Below are 19,345 nucleotides of genomic sequence, written 5' to 3'. Positions count from 1 at the left end.
TTGTCTCGTCACAGAGCCCCATCATGATTGTTGTCTCGTCACAGAGCCACATCATGATTGTTGTCTCGTCACAGAGCCCCATCATGATTGTTGTCTCGTCACAGAGCCCCATCATGATTGTTGTCTCGTCACAGAGCCCCATCATGATTGTTGTCTCGTCACAGAGCCCCATCATGATTGTTGTCTCGTCACAGAGCCCCATCATGATTGTTGTCTCGTCACAGAGCCCCATCATGATTGTTGTCTCGTCACAGAGCCCCATCATGATTGTTGTCTCGTCACAGAGCCCCATCATGATTGTTGTCTCGTCACTGAGCCCCGTCGTGTTTGTTGTGTCGTCACAGAGCCCCATATCATGATTGTTGTCTCGTCACAGAGCCACTTCTTGACTGTTGTCACAGAGCCACATCATGATTGTTGTCTCGTCACAGAGCCCCATCATGATTGTTGTCTCGTCACAGAGCCCCACATGATTGTTGTCTCGTCACAGAGCCCCCACACGATTGTTGTCTCGTCACAGAGCCCCATCATGATTGTTGTCTCGTCACAGAGCCCCATCATGATTGTTGTCTCGTCACAGAGCCCCATCATGATTGTTGTCTCGTCACAGAGCCCCATCATGATTGTTGTCTCGTCACAGAGCCCCATCATGATTGTTGTCTCGTCACAGAGCCACATCATGATTGTTGTCTCGTCACAGAGCCACATCATGAATGTTGTCTCGTCACAGAGCCACATCATGATTGTTGTCTCGTCACAGAGCCCCATCATGATTGTTGTCTCGTCACAGAGCCCCATCATGATTGTTGTCTCGTCACAGAGCCCCATCATGATTGTTGTCTCGTCACAGAGCCCCATCATGATTGTTGTCTCGTCACAGAGCCACATCATGAGTGTTGTCTCGTCACAGAGCCCCATCATGATTGTTGTCTCGTCACAGAGCCACATCATGAATGTTGTCTCGTCACAGAGCCACATCATGATTGTTGTCTCGTCACAGAGCCCCATCATGATTGTTGTCTCGTCACAGAGCCACATGATTGTTGTCTCGTCACAGAGCCCCATCATGATTGTTGTCTCGTCACAGAGCCCCATCATGATTGTTGTCTCGTCACAGAGCCACATGATTGTTGTCTCGTCACAGAGCCCCATCATGATTGTTGTATCGTCACAGAGCCCCATCATGATTGTTGTCTCGTCACAGAGCCACATCATGATTGTTGTCTCGTCACAGAGCCCCATCATGATTGTTGTCTCGTCACAGAGCCCCATCATGATTGTTGTCTCGTCACAGAGCCCCATCATGATTGTTGTCTCGTCACAGAGCCCCATCATGATTGTTGTCTCGTCACAGAGCCCCATCATGATTGTTGTCTCGTCACAGACCCCATCATGATTGTTGTCTCGTCACAGAGCCCCATCATGATTGTTGTCTCGTCACAGAGCCCCATCATGATTGTTGTCTCGTCACTGAGCCCCATCATGATTGTTGTCTCGTCACAGAGCCATATCATGATTGTTGTCTCGTCACAGAGCCACATCATGAATGTTGTCACAGAGCCACATCATGATTGTTGTCTCGTCACAGAGCCCCATCATGATTGTTGTCTCGTCACAGAGCCACATGATTGTTGTCTCGTCACAGAGCCCCATCATGATCGTTGTCTCGTCACAGAGCCCCATCATGATTGTTGTCTCGTCATAGAGCCACATCATGATTGTTGTCTCGTCACAGAGCCCCATCATGATTGTTGTCTCGTCACAGAGCCCCATCATGATTGTTGTCTCGTCACAGAGCCCCATCATGATTGTTGTCTCGTCACAGAGCCCCATCATGATTGTTGTCTCGTCACAGAGCCACATCATGAGTGTTGTCTCGTCACAGAGCCCCACCATGATTGTTGTCTCGTCACAGAGCCCCATCATGATTGTTGTCTCGTCACAGAGCCCCATCATGATTGTTGTCTCGTCACAGAGCCCCATCATGATTGTTGTCTCGTCACAGAGCCCCACCATGATTGTTGTCTCGTCACAGAGCCCCATCATGATTGTTGTCTCGTCACAGAGCCCCATCATGATTGTTGTCTCGTCACAGAGCCACATCATGATTGTTGTCTCGTCACAGAGCCACATCATGATGTCTCGTCACAGAGCCCCATCATGATTGTTGTCTCGTCACAGAGCCACATGATTGTTGTCTCGTCCCAGAGTCCCATCATGATTGTTGTCTCGTCACAGAGCCACATGATTGTTGTCTCGTCACAGAGCCACATCATGATTGTAGTTTCGTCAGAGAGCCACATCATGATTGTTGTCTCGTCACAGAGCCACATCATGATTGTAGTTTCGTCACAGAGCCCCACCATGATTGTTGTCTCGTCACAGAGCCACATCATGATTGTTGTCTCGTCACAGAGCCACACCATGATTGTTGTCTCGTCACAGAGCCACATCATGATTGTAGTCTCGTCACAGAGCCACATCATGATTGTTGTCTCGTCACAGAGCCACATCATGAATGCTGTCTCATCACAGAGCCAGGTCATGATTGTAGTCTCGTCACAGAGCCACATCATGATTGTTGTCTCGTCACAGAGCCACATCATGAATGCTGTCTCATCACAGAGCCAGGTCATGATTGTAGTCTCGTCACAGAGCCACATCATGATTGTTGTCTCGTCACAGAGCCACATTATGATTGTAGTCTCGTCACAGAGCCACATCATGATTGTTGTCTCGTCACAGAGACACTTCATGATTGTTGTCTCGTCACAGAGACATATCATGATTGTTGTCTCGTCACAGAGACACATCATGATTGTAGTCTGGTCACAGAGACACATCATGATTGTGGTCTGGTCACAGAGACACATCATGATTGTAGTCTGGTCACAGAGACACATCATGATTGTGGTCTGGTCACAGAGGCACATCATGATTGTAGTTTGGTCACAGAGACACAACATGATTGTGGTCTACCCACAGAGACACATCATTGTAGTTTGGTCACAGAGACACATCATGATTGTGGTCTGGTCACAGAGACACATCATGATTGTAGTCTGGTCACAGAGTCACATCATGATTGTGGTCTGGTCTCAGAGACACATCGTGATTGTAGTCTGGTCACAGAGTCACATCATGATTGTGGTCTGGTGTCAGAGACACATCATGATTGTAGTCTGGTCACAGAGTCACATCATGATTGTGGTCAGGTCTCAGAGACACATCATGATTGCAGTCTGGTCACAGAGACAGTTCTTCATGCCAACGTCAGATACATCCACTAGCAATGGATGAGTTAACCAAGATGGAAAACCCATTTCTTTTAGATCAGAAAATCTGCCACTAAAATCACAGGCTAGTATTTTCTAATGATTCACAGTGGCAAGTGCAGGAGCAGCATCACTTAACCTCACACTTATTTAGCCAATACAACTGGGTTTTTTTCAGAAATATTCGTTTGACATAATTCCAGAAATGTAATGAAGCCAAATATCTTGGTCTTTCCATCAATAAGGGTCATATTAGCTTATTTAATATATTCAGTTTATCAAAAATCTCTGTCATATAGCTAACAAAATCGTTGCCATCAAATGTTAACAGAAGCTTCTGTTCAGGTTTGTCCTTTAAAAAATCACTAAGAATATCAATTAGTTCTATGAATTTTTTCAAGCAGTTGACATTATTATTATTATTATTATTATTATTATTATTACAATCATGAAGAAGCGCTAAACCTGTAGGATTATATGGGGGGGATTGAAGGCATTCAAGCTTAATTCAGGGAACTGAAGCACAGATCCAATTCCATAGATCAAGAGCCCCTCACCAGCGTTAAGGAACCTCCCTTCAGGAACCTCCCTTGAGGGGCAGTTGACCTTAGACAACCGCCTTACATTAGCGTGAAACAATAACCTTACATGGTCTACATTTTAACTTCACAAAACTATTTAGTATTAGCTTTGATAATGTTGATACATTTATTAATGGATTCATCATCATTTAGAAGAGGTGAATTATTTTTGGCAACTAAATTTTCTCTCTATAAATTAAACAGTAAACAAACAATATTTCTCGATTATAATCTTCATTTATTTTAAACAGGCATTTTTCTTGACCATCGTAACAGGAACATCACCTGTACCACAAGTTACAATGTTTTCCACGAGTATTTCATAAAAAAAATGGTTTTTGTTTACTGTAGATGTCAAAGGCAGTAGTGGTGCTTTTTGATTCACAAAACAACAACACAGAAAATTTTTCATGATCAATATACCTTATATATGCCAACATTATGTCCTCATTGTCTCTTTCAGTAAATTGTTATCGTGTATTTTCTTGATTTTAACGTTTGAAAAAGCTGTGCTTCAATATCTGTCTTCACATCTTTTCTGCTGTAAACAGTATTGTTAGTTAATGTCATCAAGCTTTTGACATCTTTGTCGTCCTCTTGCAGAATTGTTTCGAGAAAAAATGATATTACTGGCTTAATTAAATCCTCATCAACAATATGATTCTTTGCTGTTTTTGCTGTAAGTAAAAAATTTCACAACTAGCTTGGAGAGTACGAATAACGACTGCAGTTTGTGCACAAAAACCAGGAAATGATTCTTGTTCTATTTTCAAACTTCACTTTTTTTTATTTAAAATATTCCAGTTTTGAATTTACATGACTACTGTATTTTGCTTTCAAATGTGCCAGGATAGTATAAAACAATACTTCAAATGTGCCAGGATAGTATAAAACAATACTTCAAATGTGCCAGGATAGTATAACAATACTTCAAATGTGCCAGGATAGTATAAAACAATATTTCAAATGTGCCAGGATAGTATAAAACAATACTTCAAATGTGCCAGGATAGTATAAAACAATACTTCAAATGTGCCAGGATAGTATAAAACAATACTTCAAATGTGCCAGGATAGTATAAATCAATACTTCAAATGTGCCAGGATAGTATAAAATAATATTTCAAATGTGCCAGGATAGTATAAAACAATACTTCAAATGCTTCTCTTGTGTTGACATTTTTTTATCAGCTCTTCTGATGCATAATTGCTCGTATATGGACAGAAATATAAACATGTATTACTATGTATATGACATGAATGAATCTTCGGATGGGGAGGGTTACGCTTAAACATCTGTATTTCTTGGAAATAAATGCTTTTTTGATGTCGACAAGATTTTTGTTTTAATACATTTAATTTTGAGCGTCTCAGAGAGACACAATACTAATCAGATATTCATATTTGCCATCATTTGAGGCAACTAGCCTGGTGTTGGTCCACTGGTGTGGGTCGCACCCTAGTGTTGGTCCACTGGTGTGGGTCGCACCCTAGTGTTGGTCCACTGGTGTGGGTCGCACCCTAGTGTTGGTCCACTGGTGTGGGTCGCACCCTAGTGTTGGTCCACTGGTGTGGGTCGCACCCTAGTGTTGGTCCACTGGTGTGGGTCGCACATTAGTGTTGGTCCACTGGTGTGGGTCGCACCCTAGTGTTGGTCCACTGGTGTGGGTCGCACCCTAGTGTTGGTCCACTGGTGTGGGTCGTACCCTAGTGTTGGTCCACTGGTGTGGGTCGCAGCCTGGATGATGGTAGTAAATAATAAATAAGGAAGGACTTTGAATTGAGCTCAAATATAGTCTCTGTCTGTCAAGTGAACTCAGTAAAACAACACTCACAAGCGTTGTCGTTGGTGAGCGTCCATGACTGTGAGGTGACCTGAGTGGCCAGGACACACCACAAGCTCACCCACACCACCACTGTGTACACCCAGCCTCCCTGTAGCATCCTCTGCCTTACTCTGTCGTCTTAAGATATCTCACCACTGACTTCTGAGGAAGAATAATGACACATTAGCCAAAATAAATGTGTTGAAGAAGATAAATTAACTAGAGTAAAAAATTGAATATGAATTTTGCCAACAAAAATGATAGTTTATTGTGTACCCTGTATACCGTACATCCCTTGGTCAATAATTGGAATGCTTCCGGATAACAGATAACTTCGAAGTAGGCTTTGATAAGTTTAAAAAAACATAGGCTGTATTTACAAAACTGCAATTTGTACATGTAGAGTCATATGTACAAAAATGTTTTAGAAAATATGCTAAGAAGGTATAGAATGTATCTCAATATTTCTCAGTGTAGAGTTAAGCACGTAGTTTTCAGTACAATGGTCATAAAGTAAACTGTATTTGTGTTTACGTGAACTTGCCAAATGTAAGTAATTCTATACTGGGGAACTAGATTATACGTTATTAGTTTTCCTTATATATAATATATATATATATATATATATATATATATATATATATATATATATATATATATATATATATATATATATATATATGCAAAACAACCATTGTGAAAGAATATAGAAATTCCAAGCGCTTTCGTGACTATTCACATTATCAAGGAACACTGAAAGTTATGCATCAAAGGAAGGCATATAAAGGGTCTAGCCCACACCTCGTTATCACATCCCACAACAAAGCAACACCTGACGCGCGGTTCGTAAGAAAGGGAACAATGCAGCAGGCTCGCTGGCCCAATTAGACAGGTCCTTCACACAACCCATCAACAAACTATTCTACCCAAGAATTAAGAATTTTAAAATCTATTATTTGTCCAATGTATTATTAAATTCTTCCCAAATTCTATTAATTGTAAATGGATCTAATTTATATAGACCAAAGGAAATGTTCATATTATTGTCAAAACTGCTTTTTATGAAACAAGATTCAATTATATTCCTGTCGACCATGGACTTGCTAGATACTACTTTCTCAACTTTTTGAAAATCAATTGGATGGTTAAAATCTCTCGCACACATAAATAGAGCATTGGAATCTTGTCCAGTTCTAATGCTATATTTATGTTGTTTTAATCTTAGTTCGAGACTTTTACCAGTTTGACCGTAATAAACTTTGTCGCAAATTTTACAAGGGATCTTATAGACACATCCGTCAGCATTTTGGGGGGAATTCTTTATCAAAAGTTTTTTTTACTGTATCAAGATTTTTAAATACAACTTTGATATTAAAAGTCTTAAGAAGAGAAGGCATATCAACCAAGTTTTCATGGTAAGGAAGAACCAACATATTTTTAGTTGAATAAGGTTGGTTGTCCCTTTTTTGATTGTAAAAAGTATTTCTAGCAACTTTAAAAGATTTATCAATTACGTTTCTTGGGTATTTCAAATCATTACCTATTTCATAAATTTTGGATATTTCCTCATCTATGAACTCTGGACTACAAACACGTAAAGCTCTCAAAAACATTGATGAGAAAACAGACAGTGGAGAATAATAGTGGACATAGGAACAGTTATTTGTAGGTTTTTCTGTAAATTTTAAATTTGAATTCATTATTACTCTTAATAATTAAAACATCTAGAAAAGGCAAGCTCTATTAGGGAGGATTGTGTTAAGTAACCTTGTTTCAAAAAATTCCATATATAGGTTACTAAGAACAGGTGAAAGAGGATTTCCCATTGCCATACCAAACTTCTGAGTGTAAAACTTATCATTAAATACAAATTTTGCATCAACAATGAAAAGTTTAATAAGTTTAATGATAGTAGGAACTGGCAATGGTAAATCATAGTTAACGAGTTCTTCAGATAAGAAACTTAATAAATCATCAACAGGAACTTTCGTAAACAAGGAAGTAACATCAAAACTAACCATGTTAAAATCATTTAACTCAGTCAAGGAGCTAAATTTATCAACTAAATCTATGTTGTTTTTAACATTAAAGTTAGAAATTTTGCCAACAATAGGGCTTAAAATGTCAACAAGCCATTTGGATAATTTATATGAAACTGACCCTATGGAGCTAATAATTGGTCTGACTGGATTCCCTGGTTTGTGTGTTTTTATTAGTCCATACATGTAAGGTAAAGATGGATTAGTTGAAGTAAATTGTTTGACTAATTCATCTTTGCCTTTCAGTAGAAGTTTTATTGTTTTATTGAAATTGTTGTTAACGGTTTCTAGGGGATTTTTTCTAAGTTTAGAATAGGTTTCAGTATCATCTAAGAGATTATTCATTTTTTCTTGGTAATCTTTTTCTTTCATAATTACTATTGCATTTATTTTGTCTGCTTTAGTAAGGCGCAAATTTTTATTGTTATTAAGTGTATCATAAGACTTAAAGAATCTTTGAGGGCACTTGGGAATGTTTGGTTTTAACATAGAGCTGTATACCATTCCTTTACTAATATTAATTTCATCAGAGGATAAATCAGAAAAATTTTCAAAATTACAAAAGGCTTTTGCAATTTTAACATTATTAAGTTTTTTTGAAGTTGCAAAACTTAGGCCAAAACCTAGAGTAGCAGTTGTATTTTTGTCTAAAATTTCATCTGATAAGTTAATTACAAAATTGTTATTAGAGTGCTTTGTCCAGTCACTATTTTCAATTAAAATTAATATTAGTAAAGGAATGGTATATAACTCTGTTAAAACAAAACATTCCCAATTGTCCTCAAAGATTCTTTAAGGGAACATCATAAGTAACAGATGGGAGGGAACATCATAAGTAACAGATGGGAGGGAGCATCATAAGTAACAGATGGGAGGGAGCATCATAAGTAACAGATGGTAGGGAACATCATAAGTAACATATGGGAGGGAGCATCATAAGTAACAGATGGGAGGGAGCATCATAAGTAACAGATGGGAGGGAACATCATAAGTAACAGATGGTAGGGAACATCATAAGTAACATATGGGAGGGAGCATCATAAGTAACAGATGGGAGGGAGCATCATAAGTAACATATGGGAGGGAGCATCATAAGTAACAGATGGGAGGGAGCATCATAAGTAACAGATGGGAGGGAACATCATAAGTAACAGATGGTAGGGAACATCATAAGTAACATATGGGAGGGAGCATCATAAGTAACAGATGGGAGGGAGCATCATAAGTAACAGATGGGAGGGAACATCATAAGTAACAGATGGGAGGGAACATCATAAGTAACAGATCGGAGGGAGCATCATAAGTAACAGATGGGAGGGAACATCATAAGTAACAGATGGGAGGGAACATCATAAGTAACAGATGGGAGGGAACATCATAAGTAACAGATGGGAGGGAGCATCATAAGTAACAGATGGGAGGGAACATCATAAGTAACAGATGGGAGGGAGCATCATAAGTAACAGATGGGAGGGAACATCATAAGTAACAGATGGGAGGGAACATCATAAGTAACAGATGGGAGGGAACATCATAAGTAACAGATGGGAGGGAGCATCATAAGTAACAGATGGGAGGGAACATCATAAGTAACAGATGGGAGGGAGCATCATAAGTAACAGATGGGAGGGAACATCATAAGTAACAGATGGGAGGGACCATCATAAGTAACAGATGGGAGGGAGCATCATAAGTAACAGATGGGAGGGAGCATCATAAGTAACAGATGGGAGGGAACATCATAAGTAACAGATGGGAGGGAACATCATAAGTAACAGATGGGAGGGAACATCATAAGTAACAGATGGGAGGGAACATCATAACTAACAGATGGGAGGGAGCATCAACAGATGGGAGGGATCATCATAAGTAACAGATGGGTGGGACCATCATAAGTAACAGATGGGAGGGAACATCATAAGTAACAGATGGGAGGGAACATCATAAGTAACAGATGGGAGGGAGCATCATAAGTAACAGATGGGAGGGAGCATCATAAGTAACAGATGGGAGGGAACATCATAAGTAACAGATGGGAGGGAGCATCATAAGTAACAGATGGGAGGGAGCATCATAAGTAACAGATGGGAGGGAACATCATAAGTAACAGATGGGAGGGAGCATCATAAGTAACAGATGGGAGGGAACATCATAAGTAACAGATGGGAGGGAGCATCATAAGTAACAGATGGGAGGGAGCATCATAAGTAACAGATGGGAGGGAACATCATAAGTAACAGATGGGAGGGAGCATCATAAGTAACAGATGGGAGGGAACATCATAAGTAACAGATGGGAGGGAACATCATAAGTAACAGATGGGAGGGAGCATCATAAGTAACAGATGGGAGGGAGCATCATAAGTAACAGATGGGAGGGAACATCATAAGTAACAGATGGGAGGGAGCATCATAAGTAACAGATGGGAGGGAGCATCATAAGTAACAGATGGGAGGGAACATCATAAGTAACAGATGGGAGGGAAGATGGGAGGGAACATCATAAGTAACAGATGGGAGGGAGTAACATCATAAGTAACAGATGGGAGGGAACATCATAAGTAACAGATGGGAGGGAGCATCATAAGTAACAGATGGGAGGGAGCATCATAAGTAACAGATGGGAGCATCATAAGAAACAGATGGGAGGAAACATCATAAGTAACAGATGGGAGGGAGCATCATAAGTAACAGATGGGAGGAAACATCATAATTAACAGATGGGAGGGAACATCATAAGTAACAGATGGGAGGGAACATCATAAGTAACAGATGGGAGGGAACATCATAAGTAACAGATGGGAGGGAGCATCATAAGTAACAGATGGGAGGGAGCATCATAAGTAACAGATGGGAGGGAGCATCATAAGTAACAGATGGGAGGGAGCATCATAAGTAACAGATGGGAGGGAGCATCATAAGTAACAGATGGGAGGGAGCATCATAAGTAACAGATGGGAGGGAGTAACAGATGGGAGGGAGCATCATAAGTAACAGATGGGAGGGAGCATCATAAGTAACAGATGGGAGGGAGCATCATAAGTAACAGAAGGGAGGGAGCAACATAAGTAACAGATGGGAGGGAGCATCATAAGTAACATCATAAGATGGGAGGGAACATAAGTAACAGATGGGAGGAAGGATCATAATTAACAGATGGGAGGGAACATCATAAGTAACAGATGGGAGGGAGCATCATAAGTAACAGATGGGAGGGAGCATCATAAGTAACAGATGGGAGGGAGCATCATAAGTAACAGATGGGAGGGAGCATCATAAGTAACAGATGGGAGGGAGCATCATAAGTAACAGATGGGAGGGAGCATCATAAGTAACAGATGGGAGGGAGCATCATAAGTAACAGATGGGAGGGAGCATCATAAGTAACAGATGGGAGGGAGCATCATAAGTAACAGATGGGAGGGAGCATCATAAGTAACAGATGGGAGGGAGCATCATAAGTAACAGATGGGAGGGAACATAAGTAACAGATGGGAGGGAGCATCATAAGAAACAGATGAGAGGAAACATCATAAGTAACAGATGGGAGGGAGCATCATAAGTAACAGATGGGAGGGAGCATCATAAGTAACAGATGGGAGGGAGCATCATAAGTAACAGATGGGAGGGAGCATCATAAGTAACAGATGGGAGGGAACATCATAAGTAACAGATGGGAGGGAGCATCATAAGTAACAGATGGGAGGGAACATCATAAGTAACAGATGGGAGGGAGCATCATAAGTAACAGATGGGAGGGAACATCGTAAGTAACAGATGGGAGGGAGCATCATAAGTAACAGATGGGAGGGAGCATCATAAGTAACAGATGGGAGGGAGCATCATAAGTAACAGATGGGAGGGAACATCATAAGTAACAGATGGGTGGGAGCATCATAAGTAACAGATGGGAGGGAGCATCATAAGTAACAGATGGGAGGGAGCATCATAAGTAACAGATGGGAGGGAGCATCATAAGTAACAGATGGGAGGGAACATCATAAGTAACAGATGGGAGGGAGCATAACAGATGGGAGGGAGCATCATAAGTAACAGATGGGAGGGAACATCATAAGTAACAGATGGGAGGGAGTAACAGATGGGAGGGAACATCATAAGTAACAGATGGGAGGGAGCATCATAAGTAACAGATGGGAGGGAGCATCATAAGTAACAGATGGGAGGGAGCATCATAAGTAACAGATTGGAGGGAGCATCATAAGTAACAGATGGGAGGGAACATCATAAGTAACAGATGGGAGGGAGGTAACAGATGGGAGGGAGCATCATAAGTAACAGATGGGAGGGAACATCAGATAAGTAACAGATGGGAGGGAGTATCATAAGTAACAGATGGGAGGGAGCATCATAAGTAACAGATGGGAGGGAGCATCATAAGTAACAGATGGGAGGGAGCATCATAAGTAACAGATGGGAGGGAGCATCATAAGTAACAGATGGGAGGGAGTATCATAAGTAACAGATGGGAGGGAGCATCATAAGTAACAGATGGGAGGGAGCATCATAAGTAACAGATGGGAGGGAGCATCATAAGTAACAGATGGGAGGGAGCATCATAAGTAACAGATGGGAGGGAGCATCATAAGTAACAGATGGGAGGGAGCATCATAAGTAACAGATGGGAGGGAGCATCATAAGTAACAGATGGGAGGGAGCATCATAAGTAACAGATGGGAGGGAGCATCATAAGTAACAGATGGGAGGGAGCATCATAAGTAACAGATGGGAGGGAGCATCATAAGTAACAGATGGGAGGGAGCATCATAAGTAACAGATGGGAGGGAGCATCATAAGTAACAGATGGGAGGGAGCATCATAAGTAACAGATGGGAGGGAACATCATAAGTAACAGATGGGAGGGAGCATCATAAGTAACAGATGGGAGGGAACATAAGTAACAGATGGGAGGGAGCATCATAAGTAACAGATGGGAGGGAGCATCATAAGTAACAGATGGGAGGGAGCATCATAAGTAACAGATGGGAGGGAGCATCATAAGTAACAGATGGGAGGGAGCATCATAAGTAACAGATGGGAGGGAACATCATAAGTAACAGATGGGAGGGAGCATCATAAGTAACAGATGGGAGGGAACATCATAAGTAACAGATGGGAGGGAGCATCATAAGTAACAGATGGGAGGGAACATCATAAGTAACAGATGGGAGGGAGCATCATAAGTAACAGATGGGAGGGAGCATCATAAGTAACAGATGGGAGGGAGCATCATAAGTAACAGATGGGAGGGAACATCATAAGTAACAGATGGGAGGGAGCATCATAAGTAACAGATGGGAGGGAGCATCATAAGTAACAGATGGGAGGGAGCATCATAAGTAACAGATGGGAGGGAGCATCATAAGTAACAGATGGGAGGGAACATCATAAGTAACAGATCATAAGTAACAGATGGGAGGGAGCATCATAAGTAACAGATGGGAGGGTAACAGATGGGAGGGATCATCATAAGTAACAGATGGGAGGGAGCATCATAAGTAACAGATGGGAGGGAGCATCATAAGTAACAGATGGGAGGGAGCATCATAAGTAACAGATGGGAGGGAGCATCATAAGTAACAGATGGGAGGGAACATCATAAGTAACAGATGGGAGGGAACATATAAGTAACAGATGGGAGGGAACATCATAAGTAACAGATGGGAGGGAACATCATAAGTAACAGATGGGAGGGAACATCATAAGTAACAGATGGGAGGGAACATCATAAGTAACAGATGGGAGGGAACATCATAAGTAACAGATGGGAGGGAACATAAGTAACAGATGGGAGGGAGCATCATAAGTAACAGATGGGAGGGAGCATCATAAGTAACAGATAGGAGGGAGCATCATAAGTAACAGATGGGAGGGAGCATCATAAGTAACAGATGGGAGGGAGCATCATAAGTAACAGATGGGAGGGAGCATCATAAGTAACAGATGAGAGAGAGCATCATAAGTAACAGATGGGAGGGAGCATCATAAGTAACAGATGGGAGGGAGCATCATAAGTAACAGATGGGAGGGAGCATCATAAGTAACAGATGGGAGGGAGCATCATAAGTAACAGATGGGAGGGAACATAAGTAACAGATGGGAGGGAGCATCATAAGTAACAGATGGGAGGGAACATCGTAAGTAACAGATGGGAGGGAGCATCATAAGTAACAAATGGGAGGGAACATAAGTAACAGATGGGAGGGAGCATCATAAGAAACAGATGAGAGGAAACATCATAAGTAACAGATGGGAGGGAGCATCATAAGTAACAGATGGGAGGGAGCATCATAAGTAACAGATGGGAGGGAGCATCATAAGTAACAGATGGGAGGGAGCATCATAAGTAACAGATGGGAGGGAACATCATAAGTAACAGATGGGAGGGAGCATCATAAGTAACAGATGGGAGGGAGCATCATAAGTAACAGATGGGAGGGAGCATCATAAGTAACAGATGGGAGGGAACATCATAAGTAACAGATGGGAGGGAGCATCATAAGTAACAGATGGGAGGGAGCATCATAAGTAACAGATGGGAGGGAGCATCATAAGTAACAGATGGGAGGGAACATCATAAGTAACAGATGGGAGGGAGCATCATAAGTAACAGATGGGAGGGAGCATCATCAGTAACAGATGGGAGGGAGCATCATAAGTAACAGATGGGAGGGAGGGAGCATCATAAGTACCAGATGGGAGGGAACATCATAAGTAACAGATGGGAGGGAGCATCATAAGTAACAGATGGGAGGGAACATCATAAGTAACAGATGGGAGGGAGCATCATAAGTAACAGATGGGAGGGAACATCATAAGTAACAGATGGGAGGGAGCATCATAAGTAACAGATGGGAGGGAGCATCATAAGTAACAGATGGGAGGGAGCATCATAAGTAACAGATGGGAGGGAGCATCATAAGTAACAGATGGGAGGGAGCATCATAAGTAACAGATGGGAGGGAGCATCATAAGTAACAGATGGGAGGGAACATCATAAGTAACAGATGGGAGGGAGCATCATAAGTAACAGATGGGAGGGAACATCATAAGTAACAGATGGGAGGGAACATCATAAGTAACAGATGGGAGGGAACATCATAAGTAACAGATGGGAGGGAGCATCATAAGTAACAGATGGGAGGGAGCATCATAAGTAACAGATGGGAGGGAGCATCATAAGTAACAGATGGGAGGGAGCATCATAAGTAACAGATGGGAGGGAACATCATAAGTAACAGATGGGAGGGAGCATCATAAGTAACAGATGGGAGGGAACATCATAAGTAACAGATGGGAGGGAGCATCATAAGTAACAGATGGGAGGGAACATCATAAGTAACAGATGGGAGGGAGCATCATAAGTAACAGATGGGAGGGAACATCATAAGTAACAGATGGGAGGGAGCATCATAAGTAACAGATGGGAGGGAGCATCATAAGTAACAGATGGGAGGGAACATCATAAGTAACAGATGGGAGGGAGCATCATAAGTAACAGATGGGAGGGAACATAAGTAACAGATGGGAGGGAGCATCAGATGAGAGGAAGTATAAGTAACAGATGGGAGTAACAGATGGGAGGTAACAGATGGGAGGGAACATCATAAGTAACAGATGGGAGGGAACATCATAAGTAACAGATGGGAGGGAACATCATAAGTAACAGATGGGAGGGAACATCATAATTAACAGATGGGAGGGAACATCATAAGTAACAGATGGGAGGGAACATCATAAGTAACAGATGGGAGGGAACATCATAAGTAACAGATGGGAGGGAACATCATAAGTAACAGATGGGAGGGAACATCATAAGTAACAGATGGGAGAGAGCATCATAAGTAACAGATGGGAGGGAACATCATAAGTAACAGAGTGGAGGGAACATCATAAGTAACAGAGTGGAGGGAACATCATAAGTAACAGATGGGAGGGAACATCATAAGTAACAGATGGGAGGGAACATCATAAGTAACAGATGGGGGAGAGCATCATAAGTAACAGATGGGAGGGAACATCATAAGTAACCGAGTGGAGGGAGCATCATAAGTAACAGATGGGAGGGAGCATCATCAGTAACAGATGGGAGGGAGCATCATAAGTAACAGATGGGAGGGAACATCATAAGTAACAGATGGGAGGGAACATCATAAGTAACAGATGGGAGGGAGCATCATAAGTAACAGATGGGAGGGAACATCATAAGTAACAGATGGGAGGGAACATCATAAGTAACAGATGGGAGGGAACATCATAAGTAACAGATGGGAGGGAGCATCATAAGTAACAGATGGGAGGGAGCATCATAAGTAACAGATGGGAGGGAACATCATAAGTAACAGATGGGAGGGAACATCATAAGTAACAGATGGGAGGGAACATCATAAGTAACAGATGGGAGGGAACATCATAACTAACAGATGGGAGGGAACATCATAAGCACCAGATGGGAGGGAACATCATAAGTAACAGATGGGAGGGAACATCATAAGCACCAGATGGGAGGGAACATCATAAGTAACAGATAGGAGGGAGCATCATAAGTAACAGATGGGAGGGAACATCATAAGTAACAGATGGGAGGGAACATCATAAGTAACAGATGGGAGGGAACATCATAAGTAACAGATGGGAGGGAGCATCATAAGTAACAGATGGGAGGGAGCATCATAAGTAACAGATGGGAGGGAACATCATAAGTAACAGATGGGAGGGAACATCATAACTAACAGATGGGAGGGAACATCATAAGCACCAGATGGGAGGGATCATCATAAGTAGCAGATAGGAGGGAGCATCATAAGTAACAGATGGGAGGGAACATCATAAGTAACAGATGGGAGGGAACATCATAAGTAACAGATGGGAGGGAACATCATAAGTAACAGATGGGAGGGAGCATCATAAGTAACAGATGGGAGGGAGCATCATAAGTAACAGATGGGAGGGAGCATCATAAGTAACAGATGGGAGGGAACATCATAAGTAACAGATGGGAGGGAGCATCATAAGTAACAGATGGGAGGGAACATCATAAGTAACAGAGTGGAGGGAACATCATAAGTAACAGATGGGAGGGAGCATCATAAGTAACAGATGGGAGGGAGCATCATAAGTAACAGATGGGAGGGAACATCATAAGTAACAGAGTGGAGGGAACATCATAAGTAACAGATGGGATGGAGCATCATAAGTAACAGATGGGAGGGAGCATCATAAGTAACAGATGGGAGGGAACATCATAAGTAACAGAGTGGAGGGAACATCATAAGTAACAGATGGGAGGGAGCATCATAAGTAACAGATGGGAGGGAGCATCATAAGTAACAGATGGGAGGGAACATCATAAGTAACAGAGTGGAGGGAACATCATAAGTAACAGATGGAAGGGAGCATCATAAGTAACAGACGGAAGGGAGCATCATAAGTAACAGATGGGAGGGAGCATCATAAGTAACAGATGGGAGGGAGCATCATAAGTAACAGATGGGAGGGAACATCATAAGTAACAGAGTGGAGGGAACATCATAAGTAACAGATGGGAGGGAACATCATAAGTAACAGATGGGAGGGAACATCATAAGTAGCAGATGGGAGGGAGCATCATAAGTAAAAGATGGGAGGGAGCATCATAAGTAACAGAGTGGAGGGAACATCATAAGTAACAGATGGGAGGGAGCATCATAAGTAACAGATGGGAGGGAGCATCATAAGTAACAGATGGGAGGGAACATCATAAGTAACAGAGTGGAGGGAACATCATAAGTAACAGATGGGAGGGAGCATCATAAGTAACAGATGGGAGGGAGCATCATAAGTAACAGATGGGAGGGAGCATCATAAGTAACAGATTGGAGGGAGCATCATAAGTAACAGAGTGGAGGGAACATCATAAGTAACAGATGGGAGGGAGCATCATAAGTAACAGATGGGAGGGAGCATCATAAGTAACAGATGGGAGGGAACATCATAAGTAACAGATGGGAGGGAGCATCATAAGTAACAGATGGGAGGGAACATCATAAGTAACAGATGGGAGGGAGCATCATAAGTAACAGATGGGAGGGAGCATCATAAGTAACAGATGGGAGGGAACATCATAAGTAACAGATGGGAGGGAGCATCATAAGTAACAGATGGGAGGGAGCATCATAAGTAACAGATGGGAGGGAGCATCATAAGTAACAGATTGGAGGGAGCATCATAAGTAACAGAGTGGAGGGAACATCATAAGTAACAGATGGGAGGGAGCATCATAAGTAACAGATGGGAGGGAGCATCATAAGTAACAGATGGGAGGGAACATCATAAGTAACAGATGGGAGGGAGCATCATAAGTAACAGATGGGAGGGAACATCATAAGTAACAGATGGGAGGGAGCATCATAAGTAACAGATGGGAGGGAGCATCATAAGTAACAGATGGGAGGGAACATCATAAGTAACAGATGGGAGGGAGCATCATAAGTAACAGATGGGAGGGAGCATCATAAGTAACAGATGGGAGGGAGCATCATAAGTAACAGATGGGAGGGAGCATCATAAGTAACAGATGGGAGGGAGCATCATAAGTAACAGATGGGAGGGAGCATCATAAGTAACAGATGGGAGGGAACATCATAAGTAACAGATGGGAGGGAACATCATAAGTAACAGATGGGAGGGAACATCATAAGTAACAGATGGGAGGGATCATCATAAGTAACAGATGGGAGGGAACATCATAAGTAACAGATGGGAGGGAACATCATAAGTAACAGATGGGAGTGTCGTATGTGACAGATTATGTAAGTCTCTCTTTTGAAATATTCAGATATAATAATAATTTGCCTATAAAAAAAATCATGGAAGACCACTTTTGGTGCTGTATCGATTTTTTTTTTTTTTTTTTTTTTAACGTTGATTCCCAGTGTTTTTGGGTTTTTATCTTGTACGCACGACTCTGGCTGATGGTAAGGGTTCGGTTATTTTACACCCAAAGTCAACAACCTTCAATAAAGAGATATTTCACTTTATTGTTTTATTTGTTACTAACATACGAAGCTTTAGATATTTACGAAACCTGCGTTATTTAAATAATTTACAGTTAAATTCTTCTTTCAGTTTTCTGGAGTAAGCAGTAGGCTTGGTTATTTATCTAATTCTTCTAATTACAAACACGTTTTTTGGTTTAAATATTGGATAGGTAATCAAGATAAAACACTTTTATGTCTGTTAACGTTATAGGTGTTGCTGGAGGGTCGGTAGAGCCCGCCAGAAGCCTAGAATTTTCTGGACAACCAGCCGAGGAAATGCGGCAAAAAGAGCAGATTCTCGCCACCTTGACGCTTATTTTGATGCACGTCCAGTGCTCAGACAAAGCCACATTAAGGTTATTTCCCAAGCAAGTAGTCTGTACTAATGATCAGTGACGAGAAACGAACGAAAAGACCGTTTCCATCAATCAAGTCCTCACAAATTTGGCCTTTCGGCGCATTTCAACATTAAGATCCGCACCAGGAAACACTTGTCCTGTTTCCTCATGAATCTTACCTAACCTAACCACTAACACACGTCAATTTGGCGCCAATTTAGGGGCATTTTTAAAGCCCAAATTAATCAAATC

At 41.7% G+C, this 19,345-nt stretch overlaps 1 long non-coding RNA gene across 1 annotated transcript in view; it reads right to left on the bottom strand.

Annotated features, from left to right (window-relative positions):
* Window positions 1-4,073: 4,073 nt before the first annotated feature.
* The window catches only part of LOC138854919 (uncharacterized), a 29,755-nt gene continuing 14,483 nt past the window's right edge, over window positions 4,074-19,345 (bottom strand). The window contains exons 2-3 of the long non-coding RNA XR_011394092.1: window positions 5,691-5,843; window positions 4,074-5,593 (exon numbers count right to left, since the gene is read on the bottom strand). This is a non-coding gene — a long non-coding RNA (uncharacterized lncRNA). The remainder of the gene's footprint in view (window positions 5,594-5,690; window positions 5,844-19,345) is intronic.

The sequence above is a fragment of the Cherax quadricarinatus genome, chromosome 74 (genome assembly GCF_038502225.1).
Source record: "Cherax quadricarinatus isolate ZL_2023a chromosome 74, ASM3850222v1, whole genome shotgun sequence".
In the NCBI taxonomy this organism is placed as follows: Eukaryota; Metazoa; Arthropoda; class Malacostraca; order Decapoda; family Parastacidae; genus Cherax; species Cherax quadricarinatus.
The sequence above is the reverse complement of the archived record's forward strand: the minus strand, read 5'-3'. Positions and strand labels throughout refer to the sequence as shown.